The sequence below is a fragment of the Chrysemys picta genome, chromosome 18 (assembly GCF_011386835.1).
Source record: "Chrysemys picta bellii isolate R12L10 chromosome 18, ASM1138683v2, whole genome shotgun sequence".
NCBI lineage: Eukaryota > Metazoa > Chordata > Testudines > Emydidae > Chrysemys > Chrysemys picta.
In genome coordinates, this window is record NC_088808.1 from 22830163 (window position 1) to 22852883 (window position 22721).

The 22721-nt window shown below is 45.3% G+C and overlaps 1 protein-coding gene across 16 annotated transcripts in view; it reads right to left on the bottom strand.

Moving 5' to 3' along the window:
• The window catches only part of STRBP (spermatid perinuclear RNA binding protein), a 90951-nt gene extending 68312 nt beyond the window's left edge, over positions 1-22639 (bottom strand). For 7 of the 16 annotated variants that reach the window (XM_024106260.3, XM_042854415.2, XM_008169434.4 and 4 more), the window contains exon 1: positions 22475-22613. The gene's annotated coding sequence lies outside the window, so the exon portion shown is untranslated. Of the gene's footprint in view, positions 1-22377 lie in introns of all 16 variants that reach the window. The other 9 variants (XM_065572582.1, XM_065572578.1, XM_065572581.1 and 6 more) reach the window with 3 other exon arrangements.
• Positions 22640-22721: the final 82 nt, after the last annotated feature.

Sequence of the window (22721 nt, forward strand, 5' to 3'; positions counted from 1 at the left end):
CACAAACAAAACAGAATTCCTAACGATGTAAGGATCATGTCCTCTCTTACTCCCAGGATTTGAGTTCAAGATTCTGGGTTTCTCCTGCCGTTGCTGCTGACTCTACAAACACCCGATGTGGGGGAGGCATCCTGCCCAATTCCGACATTTACAGTTTGTAACCTTTCCGTTTATTTTTTTTAAAATAGGTCTCTGTGTAATTAAGGCTACACATTTAAAGCCTGACCCAGCAAACCCTTCTTATGACAGCTAGGGGACCATTGTCATCAGTGGTAAGCAACACAGCAGTACTCTGTGTTCACACAATCAGGCCCTTTTGCTGTGAGCAATTTAAGGTCTTTGACAGTTCTGTATATTTTAGAAGCATTTCAGTTCACCTTTAATACTTTGTCCCTTTGACCATCATCATTCAGAGCCCCTGGACTCCCTTTCCCAGGGTGGTGGGGGAACAGCATTTATTGCTTCTACTGCAATTTACCAGTTTTGTTTTGTTTTGGCAAAGTGCACACAAAGTCAAGGCGTCGTAAGGAGACTGCTTTTCAACAGATGGAAGCTTTCAACCATTGCATCTTTTTCCAGAACAGCTCAGCAAAGCAGTGCTAGCTTTGTCTCTGAACAACATTCAGACGCCTAATCGGTCAAGTAAGATCTTCATTATTTGAAAAGCATCTAGAAGAAATAATGGTTTCAATCCTCATTTTTTCACATGCAAGACTTATTAGAATACCTTTTCCATAAAGCTATAAAGACTTCCATTTAAAGCAAAGGCCAATACGAGAGTGACACTAATATAGAAGTATAAACCCAAAACTTGTCCTATCTTAAAATTGCTGTAACGAGGGATGGCACCCAGATTATGTCTATTTTGTTTTAAAGACATCATATTACCCTAGATTCATACATTTTTAAGGGTTGAAGGGACGTTATGACCATCTAGTCTGACCCCCTGCATAAGACAGGCCATAAAATGTCACACAATAATGCCTGAACTTCCCTCAGCCACCTCAAAGAAACCAGTAGTGACCATCTAAGCAGGATCTACAGAGTTTTACCCTGTGCTAGGGCAGACAGTGGATGCTGTTGGGAAGTTCCAAACCACAAGCCACAGAGAGAAGCATACAATCTGGCAGATAAACAAAAACCCTGATTACACAGCCTCTGCATACCCAGGGTTTTCAGAGGCAGCCGACCCTGTCCGGGGAAAGGGAGCACCCTGGGTATCCAACAATCACTTACAGAAGAGTAAGAAGCCATACTGACAGTTTGTAGGGTGGGAGGATGCTGCTGGCAATATAGAAGCCTTGAGAGTTACAGGGCGCAAAGTCACCAATAGCTGGAGAATCCTCAAGGCTCAACCAAATGCCAACAGCTCTCTGTGGAACTAGATGCAGCAAAGCGAGCAGAATTCCCCTGGTAACCTTCTGTATTTCTAGATGGAGTAAATACAATTCATTAAACCCGCTAGCATTACAGGATGACAGACTCTGCCAAGGCCATGTGCAAGGACTCCTGGAAAGTGATGACTTCACAGCACTGCAAGGACTATTATGGGTCCTGCATTTCCATGTACTGTGAGCAGCACAGAGCCAGCGTAGAAGCAGCTACAGCAAAACTGCATTGGAGTTCTACACCAGGGGTTTAGAGAGACAGGACCTACCGAAAGAATGCAATCAAATGCTTAGCTTAATCTCAGCCCATTAAAATCTGATTTGCAAAGATACATTTTCCAGACTACAACAGAGCCTCCGCAGTATCTGCAAAACTTCTTAAGAGAGGAAAACTGCTAAAAGAGCAATTAAATGAGCTGCCCTTAAACGGTCTAGGTTTTAACAGGTGTTAAATCTGACCAATAACAAATGAGAAAAGGAGGCGGCTCACACTCACACAAACATAGGTTTGATCAATGGGAGACCGGACCTTGCTGGTGAAACCTAAAGTGAGTTCATGCTACTAACAATGGGGACAAAATATCCCTTCGCCAAGTGTTTGCAAGGGAAAAAAAGGTTGAGGAGTCAGAAACCGTGTTTTCTATTCTATTCCAGCTTGTATTTAATGCCCACTACCATGGCATCCAAGTAGCTGTGTCCCTTCCCTTCTGAGCCAGTTCAAAATTATGCATATGATAAAACAGCCATTTGGAAGTCACCCAAAGTAGGGAGGTTCCAGAAACAAGGATAGTGTGGTCATCTAAGAGTCAATTCAAAGTGTAACCAAAATGCTTTAGAGGAAAGATAGATGAAGTATTTCTCAAAGTGAGATGTATTCGAACATGATGAGCTGAATTAAAAGACAGCAAGGTTCACCCTGAAATAGCACAGAAGAACTAGTTGGATGCATTTATACTCTTCCTACAGGAGACCCAACTTAGGTGAAATCCCGAGTGAATGAATTTGACTCTCAGGCCAGTCTCTAGTAGACATTTGTTCTTATCACAGAAATCACAGTTTGACAATTATTAATGAACATTTCTATGGCAGCCTCTGTTCAGGAATGAAATAGCAAGGATATCTGCTGTGGATCATACAGGGAGGCGCTCATCATCTACCTTAAAATTATGCTTGGTTCTATCTAATAAGGATTTATCTAATTGGTGGTTATTTTTCTTAGACTGGCTCAACTTAAAGCACTGAAAATTCAGCATGTCAGATACAAACCTAGAAGAGTAACAGGAGTTGGATAGCTGTCTGCCTCTAGAGCAGCAAAGCAAGAAGGTCATTTTAAAATACATTTAATTGTTTTTCAAACTCAGAAAACTGCAGTTACAGAGCTACAAAACCACCAATTATTCAATGGAAAATTGTAGCTGACTGCCAGAAGAAATCATATACTGCATACAACTCAGTGGTGCAGGCAGGGAAGTGTACAACCTGGAAACACCCCGGTTAGAAGTGAGAGAGATGTGAGTCTCTATCTAAGCGAGGTGATGGCTGAGGAGCCAAAGGCGGGTGCCCTTGAGGGACCATGGAAGACTACAGGTGCAGCTGCCCATAACTGTGACATGCAGCCCATTACAGAACAAGCACCATCATTGTGGTTAGGGCTAGGAGCTTGTCATGATAAATTATAGGAGTCCACAGTCTGATCCTAGAGACAAGACGATATTTACCAATTTATTGTACAAAACAAGATGCCAGAAGTCAGAGCGGGCATTATTTTAATCAAACTAGCCTCTCTTTCTGCAATAAAACTGCTTAAAGCCATTTAATATTTAATACCATTAAGCCATTTAAAACCAATTTCCAATGTCTTCTGGTCTGATCCTGCAGCACAACAGGAAAATGTGCAGAAAAGAGCCATTGCTGCCTCCTCTTCAAACAGTGCAAACAGAGCAGTGCAGCACAGCACGGATGCCTGTTAAACCAGCTCGTCAGCTCCAGAACTCCACTCCCACCCCAAATGTCACAGTCCCCACGATCCTCATTCCCCGGCGAAAGCGTGAAATCACGAGCATTAACTTTGTGAGCATCCCTCTGGAGGGTGTGACTTTTTCTGACAGCTCCCAATGTTCTCGCAAAATTAGTTCAGCTGTTACCGTCACATGTACCTAGCAACACCCAAGAAGCCCAATGTCAGAACTCATGGAGCTCAAAGACAATTCAATCTCTGACTCCCATGACAAAAGTACAACCCTAGTCATAGGCTATGGCTACACTGGCGCTTTACAGCGCTGCAACTTTCTCGCTCAGGGGTGTGAAAAAACACCCCCCTGAGCACAGCGAGTTACAGCGCTGTAAAGCACCCGTGTAAACAGTGCCCCAGCGCTGGGAGCCGCGCTCCCAGCGCTGTAAGCTAATCCCCGCGGGGAGGTGGAGTACATGCAGCGCTTGGAGAGCTCTCTCCCAGCGCTGGCACCGCGACCACACTCGCACTTCAAAGCGCTCCCACGGCAGTGCTTTAGAGTTTCGAGTGTAGCCATGCCCATAGAAGGGTTTGCATATGCTTACTGCTATTTCTAATGGGAAAGATGTTTTCCATTCAAACGCAGCCATTACCCAATAGCCACAGCTGTCCCACCACCACATTCCGGGTTCCTTCCGTAAGACTTCGTCACAATGTTCAGAAGGTGAGCCCAGGCTCAGAGCTTTAGAGTAGTGGTCAATGCACTGTAATTCAAGGGAAGTAAAGATAGAGACAGCACAGGTTCACATGCTGAGAGAGGCATAGTACACCGCTTTGGGGTTTGGTCCCATCCGTTTCATTTCTGTTCCTTATTTTAAGAAACCAAAATGAACACAGGTGCACAAAATGAACACAGTCGATTGCATGTGCACAAATAAAGCACTACATAACGGGACAGCTCACTAGCTTCACCGATTTATATCATGGGACTCAAACTAGCGCTAACGAGTTCTAGCACCCAGGCTCTCTGGCACAACCCAATGCAAACAGACAGACAGACAACTCTGGCAGCATCCCCAGATGGCCAGCAGGCTTGGGTTCCACTGTCCCAGTAAGAGAGGAGCTCATCATTGGGAACCTGTGGCACCTGCCCCAACTCTGACTCTGGGACAGGACAAGAGGAACCGGGATCTCTCTAAAGCAGAGTTTCTCAACCCCATGGGTCAGGACCCCAAAATTGGGTTGCCAGAATTGTCAGAGGGTTGCACAGCAGCTCCTGTCCCACAAGGCTGGCTGGGCTCGCCTCCCTGCTCCCACAGGGCTGGGTTCCCAGCACCACTCAGGTTTAGCCCAACTGTCATTACGACGGGAGTCCAGATAGGCCAGATTTTGAGTGAGTGGCACTGTAACCCCATGAGCCAGGTCTCAACTCCACCCACACAAATCTGGTCCAGTCAGGGAGGCTGAGCCAAATGCGAGTGGCACTGCAACCCTGGAGCGGAGAGCCAAGCCCAGCCAACCCTCACAGCACAGGGGCTGCAGAAGCTGCCACCATGGGGTGAATGCCAGGCAGCACCCAACACCCCCCCCCCAACCCCAGGGGGGGCAGGATCCAACTGAAACCACCCCAAGGCCTCTACTCCTAAACTATTTACTGGGTCGTGACAGGCCATAAACATTTACAAATGGGTCCTGAGCCCAACAAGGTTCTGAACCACTGCTCTAAAGTACCCAAGACTCGAACTCCACAGGGCTTTAAAGATCAAAGCCAGCATGCTGAACTGCAGCCGCATACGCACTGGAGGGCTGGCAAGATACAGTCCCTGGAATAAAGCACTGCTACATAAGCAGACACCCACATTCCGTGGTACTCAATATTTACATAGCCTCACGTGGCCTGGCTTGCTGGGGATAGGCCACAAATGACAGGGAAGATCATGCTTCTCGATGGAAACGCTCCTGACTACAGCTGGAAGGTGACCATCTAAAGGCAGATAGGGACCCCAATCTGCACCTTTTACTAAGGTGGGGTGAATAGACTATTTGTGGGCAGCTATAAGTTCTGCCATCTCTTCCCATTGTGTCGCCCCCCCGCCCGCTACCAACGAGCTGCTCGCACTACACTGGTTTTGTGGCATTTGGTCCCCATGGTCAATTTAATTCTGGGACTGTCAACACGGGAGCCAGGCAGCGCCAGCAGCAGTGTCCAAAGTGCACACCTGTCTACCCCACACTGGACTGCAACCCAACCACTTCAGACAGGCGGCTGCAAAGCCAATAGACGCCATAAATCCAAGCGTCTTACAGCCTGTCTAGGACAGGCACAGAACTCCAACTCCTTCGTCAGTCTGGTTCAGAGAAGCCTCTGACTAGCTCCTTCATTTCTCTGTTTTTTAAAAGCAAGGAGGGGAAGGGGAGGAAGAGCGAGACACATATACATTCAGGTGGTGATGTAAATTCTTTAAGGAAGGGACTGTCCTTTTGTTCTGTTTTTGTACAGCACCTAGCACAATGGGGTTCTGGTTTATGACTGGGGCTCGGAGGCACTACTGCCACACAAATAAGGGAAGAAGATTTAAGGAACATTACACACACACACACACACACACAAACTTGTTACCCCCCCGTGCTGCATACTGCCTATTTAGACTGTAAACCCTTCGAGGCAGGGACGGCCTTCGTCATCACGCATCTGTGCAACGACCGGCACAATGCAACTTTGTTCTAGTTGAGACCTGCAGGAGCTACTGTAATATAAAGAATGACTAATTCCCTCCCGCCGTCCCAATAAGCCAAATTGCCTAGTTTTTCCAGGCTGCTCCCTATGTACGGAAGGCCCCCCCCTTACCCCAGCTCACTGAGCCACCACTTTCCCCTCCTGTGACGCCCCCAAGATGAGAAGACAGATAAATACATATTTAACACGTCATGCCTTCCACTGGGCTTCCTAGCACATCCCTTCTTCTCCAGGCCTGGCTCTTAGACTATGTGCTGTGGAGGGCGGAACATCTCGTTTTGTCCCTTGTACAGAGCAACACACACATACTCCATGCTCAAAGAGCCGTTAGCACTTTCCACTCCCTCACTGCTACCCCTTTCTCCCTCGTGCCTGTCATCCTAGCTACCCCATCTTTCTGCCTTTAGGCTGGAGCAAGTACCTGCAAGCTGCGTTCCTGTGCTGCAGTGCTCATCAGCTGCAGTGACACACTGACAAGGAAAATCCTTGACAGTGTCACGCTGCTGCAGACTCAAAGCAATGCAGTGCAGCCCAGAGAGCCAAACCACGAACCCTGCAGGAGTTTTTCCTGCTCTATCTCCCATTCCCTATGCAGCAGTGAGGAAAAGTGGGCTCCTACAATCCCATGGTGAATTTAAAAAGGTCATTATTGTGGGAAAGAGACTGAGCAAACTGACCTTAATTGCTCCCGCTATTCTCTTCTATGTAAACGTTTAAGTGAACTCAGTATAGACCTTTTGTATCATAAAAGCCCCCAGATCTCTGATCTGTCTCGAGATTCAAAACTGAGAAGGAAACGCATGATTTTTATATTTTTGGCATGTTCTCCAATTGCTATTCCAATCTCCTAACACAAAGGCTTCACAAACACACACAAAGTCATCTCTCCTTAACCCAGGAGTTATTCCAAACATTCTTAACACAACAGGTGCAAAATGGAAACAGAAAAGGAAAGAGAACACATCAAATCCCAGAGCTCCTATCCACTCAGCCTAAAATTCAAATCAGTTATGTATGCTATGCACAATATTTGCCACTGTACTTTGCAATAGATTGTGTGTGGAGGGTGGGGGTGAAGATGAAAAACCCTTTGAGCTAAAGTGAACCTGCTAAGCTAGCAATAATGCTGACTACTGTATTTTAAATCATTGGTGTTCAATTCAAATACAGAGGAACTCAATCTTCCAGTCTCAGAATCGTGCTCTAATGTGGGTGTAATATATTTAGGATCAACCATTATATTTAAAAATAAAAGTAAGGAGCTAGTTGATCTCTACCACCAAATGGACCAATGTTACCACAATGATTAGAGTGACTGTTCTGTGAAAAGTGACGAATAACAGCAGCATGGAGTTCCATGTCCATTTTTTCCTTGGCAAAATACTGCCAAGAGGAGCCAGCCAGAGACTCCAGCTGTCAGGAGCAGCAGTGCTCAAGACAGGGACCTCTGGACATTCAGAGAACTTTCTGCAGTTTTTGAGTGGACTCGCTCTGCCCTATTCTGATTGGCAGTTTGCTCCAACTCTCTCTTCCCTCCTCTCCCTCACTCCCCACCTGTCTCTCTTGTCCTTGCCCCATCAGACCCTTCCCCTTAGCTGATCCCCCTTCCTAACTAACCCCACAAAAAAATAAAATCCTGGAACTAACCTGATGTTTGCTTTCATCGCACTGTTCACACTACTCGTGTTATCCCCCTTCCCCTACCCGGTGTCTGTTTTATCTCTTTAAATTGTAAGCTCTTTGGGGCAGGGATTATCTGCTACTCTGTGTTTGTGCAATGCCTGTCACAATGGGGCTTCCCTTTCTTAGCTGGTCCTTAGGCACTACTGTAATAAACATGATGATTAACAACAATAATATGCAAGTTACAGCAAAGGTAGGTGACCTTCCAATCCATTCAGCAAAGCATCTGCAGTTGCCATTTCAAGGCAGACAGAGCAGTTCTCCGCAGAAAAGGTTGTCATACATATATACATATATAAATGAATAATTGCCAACTCACTGGGAGCTGCCAGCTCTTTTGTGTTGTTGCATGAAGACCTCACCATCTGCCCAAAGTCAACCAGGTAGATGCTCCTGCTAACTGCATGAGGTCTCATTGCCTGGGCCCTATGTGTTCTTCCCACAGGTACCTTCACTGAACCACTGACTGAAATACATGTCAAAGCTGCTGAAACCACCGAATAGGCAAGCTTGAAGTCACTTTCTAACTTTTATAGCAGAGGATTCAAGACCACCAAGACCTTTATGTTTCGCCTCCAGACTGGTGCAAAGGTTCTATGCATGTTCACAGAGGACGACAGAGCTGAAGTACTGTTGAGGAGGGAGCAGCATTCTGGACTGTGCTATCATATGGTCCCCACTGCAGTCTCTCACTGAAGGTGGAATGCGGTTACGACATTGCAGATGATGCTAGCATCAGACTCCTAAAAAGCGGATTCTCTGAAGCATCTCAACGGGGACTGAGATGGAGGCACATTGTAGCACAACTGTACTGAAGCAGGAGATCAATTCATAATATGGAGCCAACATAACATTAACACCAATTCCATATTAAGTATTCTAAGTTACTGCACATGTACAATGTTTGAACCGGACAGTTTAAATTGCAGCATGGAGCGTTTCCCCTTTTAGGAATCTACTCTAGTAGTGCACAGTAATAGCTTTGGTCCCATCGGTGATTTGTAATAAGCCCCATTTTTGAGAGGGTTTTGTTACTCTGCTGTCTTCATTTGTTTCATGCTGAAACTTGGCATGAAGTACAGATTCCAGGCCTGCTGTAAAAAGTTAAATAAAATCAGTTTGCTTGTTTTCTGAGAGGGGCAAAAAGTAAAGTCCCAGTTTCAAGTTCTTCATTGTTCTTAAAAAAGGAAAAAAATGCTAGCAAAATATCCCCCATGGACAGTGACCTTTGGGAAAGTCTGAACTGCAGAGCAATCCTAGAGTTCCAGTGGCATGCCACCAAGCACATATAATCGACAATGTAAATCACAATCTGATACCAAAGCTATCAGAGACCAAGCGATCAGAGCTGCACTTTGTAAACTGTTTTGATTAAAACCAGATCTGTATTTTGCTTCCTTTTACTTGCTTGGTACTAAAGACCATATCCGTAAAGGCAGAGGTCGGTTAAGACTTCATTTGCTTGTGACGCTTATTCCCCACCGCACAGTCTAATCCCCTGGAATGTGGAGACTGGTTAATAGAGGGAAATGACTGAGCTCCCAAAGAGGTGAAGGAACAGGCTGCAGGAACCAAACCAACATAAAAAGTGACAATTCGATATCCATGCAGGTATGATTGATAATAAAGAACAAATGGGGAGGAGGGGGAGCCATAAACAGCATATCACTTTATTTTTCTGGCTGTCATCATCAACTCACGATGTGCCTCAGCGGCCCATCTTAAAACAGATGCAATGATACTTGCGCTTTATAAATTGCTTTGAGATCTACAAATAGAAGTACCAAGTACAATTATTATCGGTAATTTCAGATAAAATGGGTATGTAAGGAAAAGAGTGTTACAGTGAAACAATCACTGCAAGCAAAGTTATTCCTGTGCAGGGAGTTTTTCAAAGTGTTCAAGGAGGTGACAACAGCTCTAACAGGAATAAAGAGTCTAATGCCACATTCAGATGTTGTAAAATATTTTGGCTGCTGCCAATATGGAGTGGTATCAAATGTATTCATGGAGCAACCAAGAGCAGCACCAAGTTTTTCCAGGATTCAATTTTATCTACAAACTAAACTCAATTTAAAATATCCCAGCTACAGGACTCTGACTTGCCTTCAGGGTAGGAGTCACGATTCTTTCCTTATGCTGATTTAGACAACTGTGTTTCCTCCTCAGCATCCCACCTATCTGCTGAAGATAGGTGCATGCAGAGGTGGATTCAAAGCAAACCGAGCTACTCTAGGAGGTCATGTTATTGGCAACAGCCAACTTGATCCCGACCCCAAAAAGTACAGAAGCTAGCGGCTTTGCCTTTTTCTTGTATTTAGAGCAGTCGTTCTCAATCTGCGGCCCGCGGGCCACTTGTGGCCCAATCAGCACAGAGCTGCAGCCCATGTGACATCCTCAGGGCCACACAGGTATATTGGATGTGGCCCACAATGGGAAATAGGTTGAGAACCATTGATTTAGAGTCAGAGTTTGAGGCCAAAAGGGTGTTTAATGGCCATTCAGTCTGACTGGCCATTAAACACCACCCAGCACCTGCACACCAAGCCTAACAACCCGAATTAGACCAAGTATTAAAGCCCTAAGGAGAATACACCATTATATTTATTGGGTTTACTGTCTTTTCTAGGGTGCTCATCACCATTCTTATCCAAGCACAATTAATGCTAATTTTAGCCTAATACCTGTGTGATGTAGGAAAATATTCCATTACCTTTCATTTTACAGGGCAAAATGAAGCTTGGAGAAATTAAGTCATGTAGCAAGTCAGAGGCAGAACCTGGAACCCAGGTCTCCCCATCTGTCATCCAATAGCTTAACCACAAAAGCATTCCCATAGGAGTAAGACGGTTTAAGGCATCTTTCCTTTTAAACCAGATCAGAGTCTCCCTTGTCACCTTAACTGGGAGATGGAGTTCACCTATACAGTGTGTGTCTTTATTTCTGACTTTAGGATAAATGCCTATGACCTTGCTTGGATGTCACAAAGTACTGCTACCTAGACAAGTAATAACGACTGTCAAGTTGTACCACACCTATACCCAGAGACACACCTGAGCCACTTTAAAGCCATTAGCTGAACCATTTGGCTAACTCTGAGAAACAAGCCAGGTCACTATCTGATCAGACACCTGGACAGCCCAACTAAGAAGCCAAAAAACTCCCACCCTATTTGTTAAGTTCAATTTTCTACACTTCCAATCAGGAGATCACATAGGAGCTGCTTATTCAGGTTCTTGTAGCTGCAACAAAAAGTACAAGCCAACTGAAAGATGCACGCTGCTGAAAAAAAGCATCCTGTATCAAAGTCGGGGGGATTGTTGGATGTGTGTGTGTGTGCTTTTCATTCTGTTGATTGAGAACCGCTATTAGGGAAAGGAAGAGGAAAGCAGACACAAAACTTAAACCCAGATTCATTAAATCTGTTTCTGCACAAAATGGCTTCAGCAGAATTTTAAGATTATGACGCCAAAACAGCCAGGGACCTACCTTCCTGTTTGAGATCCACTCTTTCCCTAGCCATCTTGCTGCATCTGCAAACCACAGATGGGATTTGAGCTGTAGCTTCTTCAATTTAAGAAAGAGGAGCTGCGGGCGCGACTCATTTTATGATGGACCTGAACTCTGGCGTTTAAAACCACCCCATGGTCCCATATTGACATTTGGGTCACAACGCATCCAGTTTCTGGCAAAGTAAGGGTTAACTGACACTAGGATTTGTGGCTGTGGTGGTTTTTCCTCCTATACCTCCTAGTTTTGGGGAAAGCCAGCTACTACATCATTTGCATTCCTATAATTGTATTTCTAATTTACCGTAAAGGCACAAAACCCTGGACACGAAAATTTCTGATGCTTTAAACTAACATCTAAATACATAAAAATCTATAGTTGCCACGTAGGCAGCTTCCTAGCTTCCACTCGTACAATCCAAAAAGCTGGAAATGCACTTATTGATGGTGTTCAAAAGCCAGCCTGGCTCCAGGCTGCACAACCACCACAGAATTTACTACACAATTAGCTATGTGGCACAGCCAAAGGAAAAGCAAGATTACCCAAAGGAAACATCAGTTCAGCAACAGGTGCAGGCATCTGCAACTGGGAACAAGTAATGATATATATTCCTCTGGACAAATGGCCTTCCCACCCTCCTTTACACTCAGTAAATAAAGTAGGATGGCCATTCCACACCAGATTCAGCATCTAGTACACAACTGCGAGAACATTATGTAGCTTCTTCACGTCAGAGCCAAAAAATCTAGCTGTGCAGGATGTCTTTCATAATTCTCTCCACTCCCCTTCACCAGCTTGCCGGAATGAAGTTGGAGAGGTACTACATTCCATTCCCCACCACTGCCAGCGCCACACTGAGGCCCAGGTAATTAGCTACCTGTTAATCAGTGTTATTCAAATTTGAGTCCAAGGGTCAACTAAATGACAACATGGACTATTCAGCACTTTGAGATCACCTGATGAAAAGTGCTATACAAGAGCCAAGAATTCTTATTAGTTTTTAAGTTGACGCATGAACATCCAAGGCCCAATTCTGCTCTGTCTCTGCATGAGTGAGGGTAACTTGGTAAGAGTTACAGAGTTTGGCTCTATATCCTAGCTCCACATACTAGAGTGTAATAAAAACTAGGTTCACTCCTAATACAGGAAACTGTCAAAGAACAGGACTTCTTCTACAGTTACATTTTCACATGCTTTTTCTTTTTAAATAGAAACAAACATGCCCTTCTCTCTGCCCACTCATTCATGTTGTCTTGGATACCTTTTTTCCATCCAGATAGACAGCACCTGCTTGTCCAGGTGATACCTTTAGTACATCTGTCCAGGTAAATGGACAATGGAAAGATAATTTGCATCAAGTTTAAATGCTGTTTCCTTTGTGTGCAAAGTCATCTGCAATGTTAGTATATTCATGTACTTCAATGTGCAGCTGAATGCAACATTCTGGCCCACGCTATCTGACTGGGTTTTATACTCTATGTGTCTTTCTACATAAGAAACCATGTAAGATCTTTTGCTTGGATGTCAAGTTTACTGAAAGGGTTAAATAAATTACACAGGCAGCAATGATTTGACTGCTTTAAAATTAAGAAAAACCACATCAGCAATCAAAATTCCACAGGTGCAGAACTTCCACACCACCTTCTCGAACTAGAAACACCTGGGGATTTATTACAACCTGCTACAGAATTCTCTCACTTTTCAAGTGGAGATGGCCCATGAAGTGTCACAGAATTCTAGTGGCTCTGATTTTATTATTGGTGTAATCAACTGTACAGCTTGGAAATTAACTACAATGAGCAATGCTTCTGTATGTGATGCTCTATCTATGCCTCAGGCCAAAGTCACAGCAAGGCTCAACAGTCAGATCATTGGTGGACACTCACGTTTACCAAATAAAACAAAAAACTGAAAATTGTTCCTAGTGAATGTCCTGGCTCCTCCCCCAATATCACAGGAATTAGAGAATTAAAGACCATCTCTGATCAACTTGTGCATCTCTCTTGCCATTGCAGTACACTGTCAGTTTCTCAGTATATGAGTTCACTTACTGTTATGTCAAATTAGGTTAACTTAAAATAATTATTTCACTCTTTTCAGTATTAACCACTTCAGGAAGTTTAACAATCTAAATGCCAATTATTTTCCAAGATTTTTCAAACCCACTTAATATTTCAATAAAAACCTATTTAAAATAAATGCAAAATAAAAACTTGCAACCACAATATTAAATTTACTGTAATACCCAGGTATAACCCAATTTTGTTTGATTTTTTTAAACATACAATTTAAAGTAGTTTTTCCCCCCCATGTAGATGATGCACGCAGGAGAAAGTCACTGTAAGAAAAGCTTAGTACTATTGGCATACAAACCTCAAGCCAGACAAATTAGAGCCTAGTAAAGCAGTGTATAATTTACATTTTGTTATGTCAATCACAAGCAGCATCTTGAGGCTCTTTACGACTAGTACACCAAACCACAACATAAAAAAATGTTTTAAATCATCCCCCTACAGAGAGAATAGCTAACTGTCAACTATTCAAGGGATTTCCCTAAATGAACAAGCAACTAGAGTCTTAGAATTAACCCTCTTCAATATCAGTATTTTGAACACACATTTACTGCCTATTTCCTCAATCAATTACAGAAACTGTACCATAAAAAATGACTTTGCACAGCTACAGAAAGTCAAACTGGAAGATTAACACACAGATTGTAATAATCCATGATCTTTATTACCTTGAGCAATCAATCAGCAGATGACCAAGTGTCCCAGTAGTCTGGCAGCCCAGCATTGGCATATGGGACAGCTATACTTGGGATCAGACTCAGAATTCCTGCTCTCGCTCGCAGAGCCAGGGGCTGAGAGAATCAGAGCAGAAGCTCACAAGGGACAAACAGAATAGCTTGTGCCATGTGCGCGCGCGCACACACACACACACACACACACACACACACTTTTCCTTAGATCTCTTAACTAAGCATTAAGGCTGGTGGTAGCACTGATGTTCTAGGCAGGGTAAAACAGCAGCATCACACCTACATTTCCATTTCCACTACCACCATTGCTGCCACTGATGGGAGACTGAAAGAAAACTTAGCATAGATGCACTACAAAGCAAAAAAGTAAACACAAGGCAGTAGAGTTGGATGGAACAGGGTCTAGACTTCTCTCAGCCCCCTTTTGTTCTAGGATGATTGGTAGAGCCCTGAAAATCTGCAGATATTCGCAAATATCCACGGACCATTTTTGCGGATTGCAGATCAGACGTGGATATAAATTTTGTATCCGTGCAGGGGTCGAATGATTGGGAGCAGAGGACAAAGAATGCAACATTAAGATAGTTCAGCTACAAAATAAGGTCAGGAAATGCAAAGGTCAAAGAACATACAAGCTATGTTAACTTGACCAGGTTGCACATATGTAGTAATTCCTGTGCCGGCTTTTGAGACTGGTAGTGATGGAAGACGGGTGTTGTTTGTGGTGGATTAGTATTGTTTTGGTTAAAGGAACTGTGGCGGTGCACCCCATAAGGCTTCACAGAAATATGCTTATGAATGTATCTATATGACATAACTGGAATTTGTTTTATGCTACATATGCCATGTAACATATCTCTGTAAAGGTTATGATCTACTGAATCTATTCATCCTATTTGTATGCATGTGTCATTGTTATATTCAAAGTTATGAATATTGGTTGTGTACTTGCTTGATTTTTAAGTAGCCCTAGTAAAGCATTTGGTCAGCTTCTTCAGAAAGGAATGTGCAAATTAAGTGCCCAATCAAAAAACACTTAAAGGACAATGAAACTTGGAAGGCTCCAATCCACATAAGAAGGCTACCTGAGGACATTCAGGGTAGCAAATAAACAATGGCTGCTGCCTGTAAAGACTAAGTCATGCATGGACATGTGACTTGCCCATGTGACTCCAAAACTCCATCTTGGAGCTGGACTTTGCATAGGAGAGAGGAGGGGATCTCCACCCATAAGAGAAAGTCTATTTAACCCCCTGGGAGACCCACCCATTTTGCCTTCAGCTGACGCAAGAGATAGCCTCTTCACCCCCAAGGATACCTGAAAGAATCTGGAACAAAGGACAGTAACTACAGGGGTGTGAGTGATTGCTGGACCCAGACTAGAAGGAGACTAGTCTGTAAAAGGAAGCTTACTGGAACACCACGGAGGGTGAGATTTTGTCTGTATTCAGTTTTCTTACTATGTTAGACTCAGACTTGTGTGTTTTATTTTATTTTACTTGGTAATTCACTTTGTTCTGTCTGTTACTACTTGGAACCACTTAAATCCTACTTTCTGTATTCAATAAAATCACTTTTTATTTATTAATTAACCCAGAGTATGTATTAATACCTGGGGGGGGGAGGCAAACAGCTGTGCATAGCTCTCTATCAGTGTTATAGAGGGCGAACAATTTATGAGTTTACCCTGTATAAGCTTTATACAGAGTAAAACGGATTTATTTGGGGTTCGGACCCCATTGGGAGTTGTGCATCTGAGTGTTAAAGACAGGAACCCTTCTTAACCTGCTTTCAGTTAAGTCTGCAGACCCTGGGTCTGTGTTGGAGCAGACTGGCACGTCTGACTCAACAAGACAGGGTGCTGGAGTCCCAAGCTGGCAGGGGAAGCAGGGGCAGTAGTAGTCTTGGCACATGAGTTGGCAGTTCCCAAGGGGGTTTCTCTGATCCAACCTGACACAGGGACATTAACTTGCCAGTTTAAAAAAGTTAAAAGTAGTTTCAGGTACTACACCTGCCCAAGTCTCTCTCCCCCTCCCCCTGACACCTTCTGTGGATTTATACCATAATTTCCTATTTTATTAGTGTTTTTCTTTCCCCAGTGCTCAGTAAGAGACTTAAACAAACAAGAGAAATGCCTATACAAAGAACGATCAAATGCACAGGTCAAACTGAAAGAATATTTCTATCTAGTCTTGCAGTTAATATTAGGTGCTCTTTGTAAGAGAAGTAAAAATTTCAAGACAAAGTGATTTAAGTTGATGGTGTCCCTCTAAATGTGCAGCTTTGTATTTCTATTTATGCTAAATGCATATCATAGAGTACGCAGAATGTGCAGAGACTAAGGCCACGGCTACTCCAGCTCCCACAAGCGGCAGTGGCTATGTTGGCGGGAGAAGTTTTGCCGCTGACACAGCAGCGCTCTCCACACGGGTGTTTATGGTGGCGTTACTTATGTTGCTCGGGGGGGGGGAGGGTGAGATTTATTCACATCCTTAAGCGACAAATTATGCCGACATACGCTGTAGTGTAGACATAGCCTAAGTAATGGCTCCTACAACATTTCTGATGTTTGCATTTTTTCCTGGTATTTTAAACTGTAAGTGCAATTTTAATGTTGCATTAAAACAGTATTTTTGCCTCTATCTTCTTTCCTGCTGCATTCGAAGCCTAAAATTGGCCTTTTTGCTAACCTCCCTCAGCTTAAACCATGAGTTTGCAGTATTGTCTTCTAACACCTCTTGGTCTCTCAGCATTACTGCTTTCAAGGTACCCTGTTTCCCCGAAAATAAGACAGTGTCTTATATTAATTTTTGCTCCCAAAGATGCGCTAGGTCTTATTTTCAGGGGATGTCTTATTTTTCAGAAATGAAAAATGCCTTATTATCGGTGGATGCCTTATTATCGGGGAGGTCTTATTATCGGGGGGATGCCTTATATTACAACGAGAGGCAAAACTGTAAGTAGGCCTATTTTCGGAGGATGTCTTATTTTCGGGGAAACAGGGTATGTGCCGCCTCCCATGTATGTGTTCATTTCAGATTATTTTCTCCCAAACTGTTATTTGCTGCCAGTGTTTCTAATCTCCCTCAAATTCCTTTGTATTTATCCTCATTGGTGTTCAACTCCGCCCAGTTCAGTATCATTTGCAAACTTTATTAGCTGTGACTACTTGCTCTTCTAGATAGTTAAAAAACATAGTAAATAAGACCAGAGATCACTGCAACACACTAATAAACATCTGCATCCAATCTGATATTGTACCTTGTGTTTAGGTACATTGGTCACTTTTCAATACATGAGATGGTGCTTATTCCAAGATGATTTGAACTAATTTTAGAGACAACAATTTTGAGAAACACTATCAAGGGCTTTTCTATAATCTACGTATTACATCCCCCACTGCATCCATCAAATGCCTACAAATTCTTACCGAAACACCTCCAGTGCAGGCAATGGGACTATTCGCATGACGTTATTAGCATGAGCAAGTTTTGCAGGACCAAGTCCTAATTCTGTAATTCTATCCAGAGCCAACAAGTTTATCCCCAGACATCCATTTATAAATCCGCTACTGCTAGTTGTTCATTTTCCCTCGGTATTTGCTCTGTTACTTTAAAGGTGGATAGGAGTTAACAAAGGGTGGTAACTACCAGGATCTCTCCCTTTCCTTTTTTCAAAGATCAGTACTGCATTTGCTCTTCTCCAGTCTTTATACATTTTTAGTGACACATCAGTGGTACAGTAGGTTTGCCAATTCCCTTAATAAGCTTCCCTATACCTCACCCACAGCTTTTTTCATAAATCCCTCCTCATTGCCTAAGCTTTCCTTAGTTTTGTTGTTGACGACAGATTTTAAACAGAGTACCACAGCCAGTTTTGAGCCCTTCATTTAACCTCCTTCATTCACGAGTGACCCTACTTTCTCTCCTTTTCAGGTTAAGGCATTGGGTGGTTTGTTGATTTGGGGGGGGGGAGAGGGAGGAAGAGCGCAGATTGTGCTGCATGTACAATCTCCCCTACACAAGCTGTCCCAGAAGCAGCATAAAGAACAGCACCACCCACCACCACATGCCCTAAGCTGGGCCCATGGTCAGACCACAACAGACAAGAAGAACATCCACCACAGTGAAGACATGGCTGTGCTAAACATCTTAACAGATGCCTTGCTGAGCATGCTCACAAGTGACTTTTCACTTGCTTATAACTTGTTAATCAAAGAGGCCATTGCCCCTCCTCTAGTCATGAACACGCTCTTTTAAGAGCTCCATTTACATGCCAAGTCTCAAAGTTCAGCTGCTACCAAAGCAACATGGAAAAAGTGTGGCTTTTATTTTATTATTATTCTGCAGTGAGGTTTTCAGACTTGCACAGCACAACGTGGCTGAACAAGCTTCCCTCAAACTCCCCAAAAGGATTCCCCTTTCAGTCGAGAGCAAGGTACAAAATCTCAGTCCTGCAGCAGACCTCTGCAGAATTTTAGGAATGAGGGGTTTTGAACCGAAACAGTTTAGCAGCCTTAACTGGCTCAAGGCCTGCTTTGCCTAGAATTTACTTTCGAACCCCTGTGTGTAACCAGAACTCCCTCTTTCAAATGGGTCCCCAACGCTCAACCTCTTCATTGAAGCTCACACCCACCTGAGCCACACCAGTGAAACTTCTGTTCCCTGCCCTTTATTTAAAAACGGCATTCCAAGACAGAGCCTTCCTTTAGGTCTCCCGGTAATTATGTATGTGCTTTTAGAGAATATGCTCCTTGGGTTTTTCTTGTACAGTGACAATCACATTACCAGTATTTTAATAATAACAATCATTACAGTACCTCCAAGTAGGTGCATGTACAGTAGTATATGCAAAAGTTATTCCTTTATTTAAAAAAAAAGGGGGCGGTGGGGAGGTGAGAAAATTAGTAATGAAAACAAAAACAATTATACCAAGAATGCTAAGACAGCACCACACACTACACTAAGAGTGGCAAGATTGTTAGGAGCGGACAACTGAACACACCAAAATCTTACCAGTGCCAGTCACAACCGGCATGATCTCTCACCCACTTCCACCACACAAGAATGGAGTAAAAGCAAGAGACTGGAAAGTTCCAGGCAGAAATAGTGATGACATTGCCTAGAACTTTCAGAGGTGAGTCCAACTTCCTAAAAACCACCAAGAAGTCAGTGGAAGCTAGAAACGGCCCAGACAGGCTGTCATGTATTTCCTATTTCTCCGCATTGGCAACCAGCCACAAGGTCCCATCACTTACAGTCAGTCTTTGACTGCACACGCAAGGCCTGGAGCCTTTTCAATGTTTACAAAGGCCCTTTGCTTTTCAGAGATTGGCTTGTAGCATCACCCAAACAAGGTGTTATTGTAATGCCCGAATAAGATCTACGTAGAGATACTAACACTTCCACCCCACAGAAAAGCAATTCCAAGTTTTTTAAGGCTCTTCTTCCCAAGACACACAACTAGCCAGCTTCTTCACAGCCTTCTTCCACTCTCTTCTCAATAAGAACAGGAGTACTTGTGGCACCTTAGAGACTAACAAATTTATTAGAGCATAAGCTTTCGTGGACTACAGCCCACTTCTTCGGATGCATACCTAGATACTAGGCCTCATGCCTCCACCATCACTTCCTTTGGGTCCTTCTTAAAGTGTCACCACTATTACCTTAAAAAAATCACTTCACTAACAATCATTTCTTTACCAATGTTACAAGGACCTTACATTATTCAGTACTTTTACAAATGCTATGTGGGTCACTATTTGTGTTTTGCTTACTTTTTGCATTTTTCTCAGTTTGGACAATGAATTAAAAAAAATCAGTTTCACTTTCACTCTTTAATTGCGCAAGATTGGGGCTCCAGACACATATACGTTATAATCATTGCTCGATCTCTGCTGTTTTCATTGGAATTATTTTTTAATTGTGCAAACATTTTTATTGGTTTGGGGACTTAAAATAGCTTGTTTTAACAAAATGTAAACGATGAGTCAAATTTAAGCTAACAGTGTTGCTTCAAATATATACTTCTTCCAAGAGACCAAGTACTAAATTACCGACAATTTAAATAAATATGGAACTAACCAGACATGCATGAAACTTCATGTAGATTTTTCTTACATGATATCCTGTAGCCTTACATGGTCCATCTATATTGTAAGCACTTTGGAGTAACACCATTTTTTCTTAACGCCATAGCGCACTTTCAGTGCTACGTAAATAATCAGACATGCTAGTGGATAACATAATTTCTGTTTTTATTGAAAATTCAAGTTTTGCTCTAGTCAGCATCCCTCCACTGATTCCCCAGCTATCTTTCACTGTGGTTCCCCCATCTCCACAGAAATCAGTGGGTTAATGATTAATACCCAGTACAGACCAAATCCAGAAAGAAAAAAATAGAAAGACACAGCTTTCTTAATTAGAAGAGATGCAAAACTGTCACAGGAATCAAAGATACCTAGACACAGTACAGAGTGTTCACAAGTCACAGGAAAGCGTGAACATTTCATTTTTTAAAATGAGGTAGGCTAGCAGACAATATAATGCACCACACCAACTAAGCAGTAGCAAAGTTATGATCATAAGCCCTTAATTCTGTCAACCAACAACATATATAAGAACGGCCATACTGGGTCAGACCAAAGATCCATCTAGCCCAGTATCCTGTCTTCCGACAGTAGCCAATGCCAGGTACTCCAGCGGGAATGAACAGAACAGTAATTTCATGACAATTTCTCCCTGTTTTAAAGCACCACGCTTCCACATAAAGGAGTTCCCTTGTCTCTATGGGCTGAAAGGTCCTTTTATTATTCTCTACAGAGGCAATATTGCAGCTAAATATATTCACCTCCATGCCCAACAGACCAACCCAAGTGACACTGGGCACAAACTGAGGATGACGCTTTCATAATGGCCTAGCCACTAGCTAACATTCCTGCTCAGGCCAAGGGCACACCTGCTCCCAAGTATGCACCCATCCCATACACAAAGCAGGGCAGGAGGATTTAGCACAAGGACAGCTTCCTGTGCCCTGACACTACCTGCACTAGGACCCTAAGGGAGAGGGTTTTCACAACCAGCCCTGCAAAGTCAGATGCACAGTGAACCCTCCCCCCAAATTCCCAAATGACACCACACACACACACAAAAAAAAAAAAAAAAATGAAGAAACCGATTAGAAAGAATCACTTTGCCAATCATGTGCTGCCCCAGCAGCGCCAACCCCCCATTCGCTGTCTGCATCAGCAGCCTCCCTGGTGCCCCCAGTGGCTGTCCCCACGCAAGAACATCCCCTTGTTCACAGTCTCAAAAAGGGCCCCTGTATGCATCCACACTCTGCCTCAAAGAGTAGTTCCCAACGCACCCCCCCCCCCGATTCTCACACTCCCAGCTCCCCAACCTCCATCCCTGTCTCCAGCTTCTCCACACCCCCTGCACACAGCAACGGTGCCCAGGAACCCCCCACGGCTGTCCATGCCCCCAGCCCGCCTGCAGCCCCCAGGTTCTCACAGACCCATGCATCATGCCCCTATTTTCTCCACCCCCTCCCACTGAGTCCCATCCCAAATATCGGTGCACCCTGCCGGCATGCCCCCATATGCACCCCGCCGGCATGCCCCCATATGCACCCCGCCCCCATTGCCCCACACGCACCTCCCCCCGCCGCCCGTGCACCCCGCCCCACACGCACCTCCCCCCACCGCCCGTGCACCCCGCCCCCCATTGCCCCACACGCACCTCCCCCTGCCCCCCGTGCACCCCGCCCCCCACGCACCTTCCCCCAGCGCCCGTGTACCCCGCCCCACACGCACCTCCCCCCGGCGCCCGTGCACCCGCCCCCCATTGCCCCACACGCACCTCCCCCCGCCCCCCGTGCACCCCGCCCCACACGCACCTCCCCCCAGCGCCCGTGCACCCCGCCCCCCATTGCCCCACACGCACCTCCCCCCGGCGCCCGTGCACCCCGCCCCCCATTGCCCCACACGCACCTCCCCCCGCCGCCCGTGCACCCCGCCCCCCATTGCCCCACACGCACCTCCCCCCGGCGCCCGTGCACCCCGCCCCCCATTGCCCCACACGCACCTCCCCCCGGCGCCCGTGCACCCCGCCCCACACGCACCTCCCCCCAGCGCCCGTGCACCCCGCCCCCCATTGCCCCACACGCACCTCCCCCCGGCGCCCGTGCACCCCGCCCCCCATTGCCCCACACGCACCTCCCCCCGCCGCCCGTGCACCCCGCCCCCCATTGCCCCACACGCACCTCCCCCCAGCGCCCGTGCACCCCGCCCCCCATTGCCCCACACGCACCTCCCCCCGGCGCCCGTGCACCTCCCCCCACCCCCTACCGGTGCCGTGTCCTGCCCTTGCCCGCTGCTCGCACGGGCCGGTCCCCGCCCCCGGGGGTGTCTCCGATGGAGGCCCCGGGCCCCGACGCTCCCTTACCCCGCTCTCCGCCGCCGCCAGTGCAGCCCCGGTCCCCGTCCCGGCTCCGTCCCCCAGCCCAGCGCCTCCGGCTCCGCAGCAGCGAGCGGGGCTCCGGCACGTGACAACGCCCCGCGCCCCCATAGGCTGGAGCTGCCGGGCAACGCGAGCCCGCCCCCTCTCTGCACCTGAGAGAGCGCCTTACGCCAACCACGTAGGGATGCCAGCCCCCACAACGCAAACTACTTAACAGCCGCCTCCCTGGCGG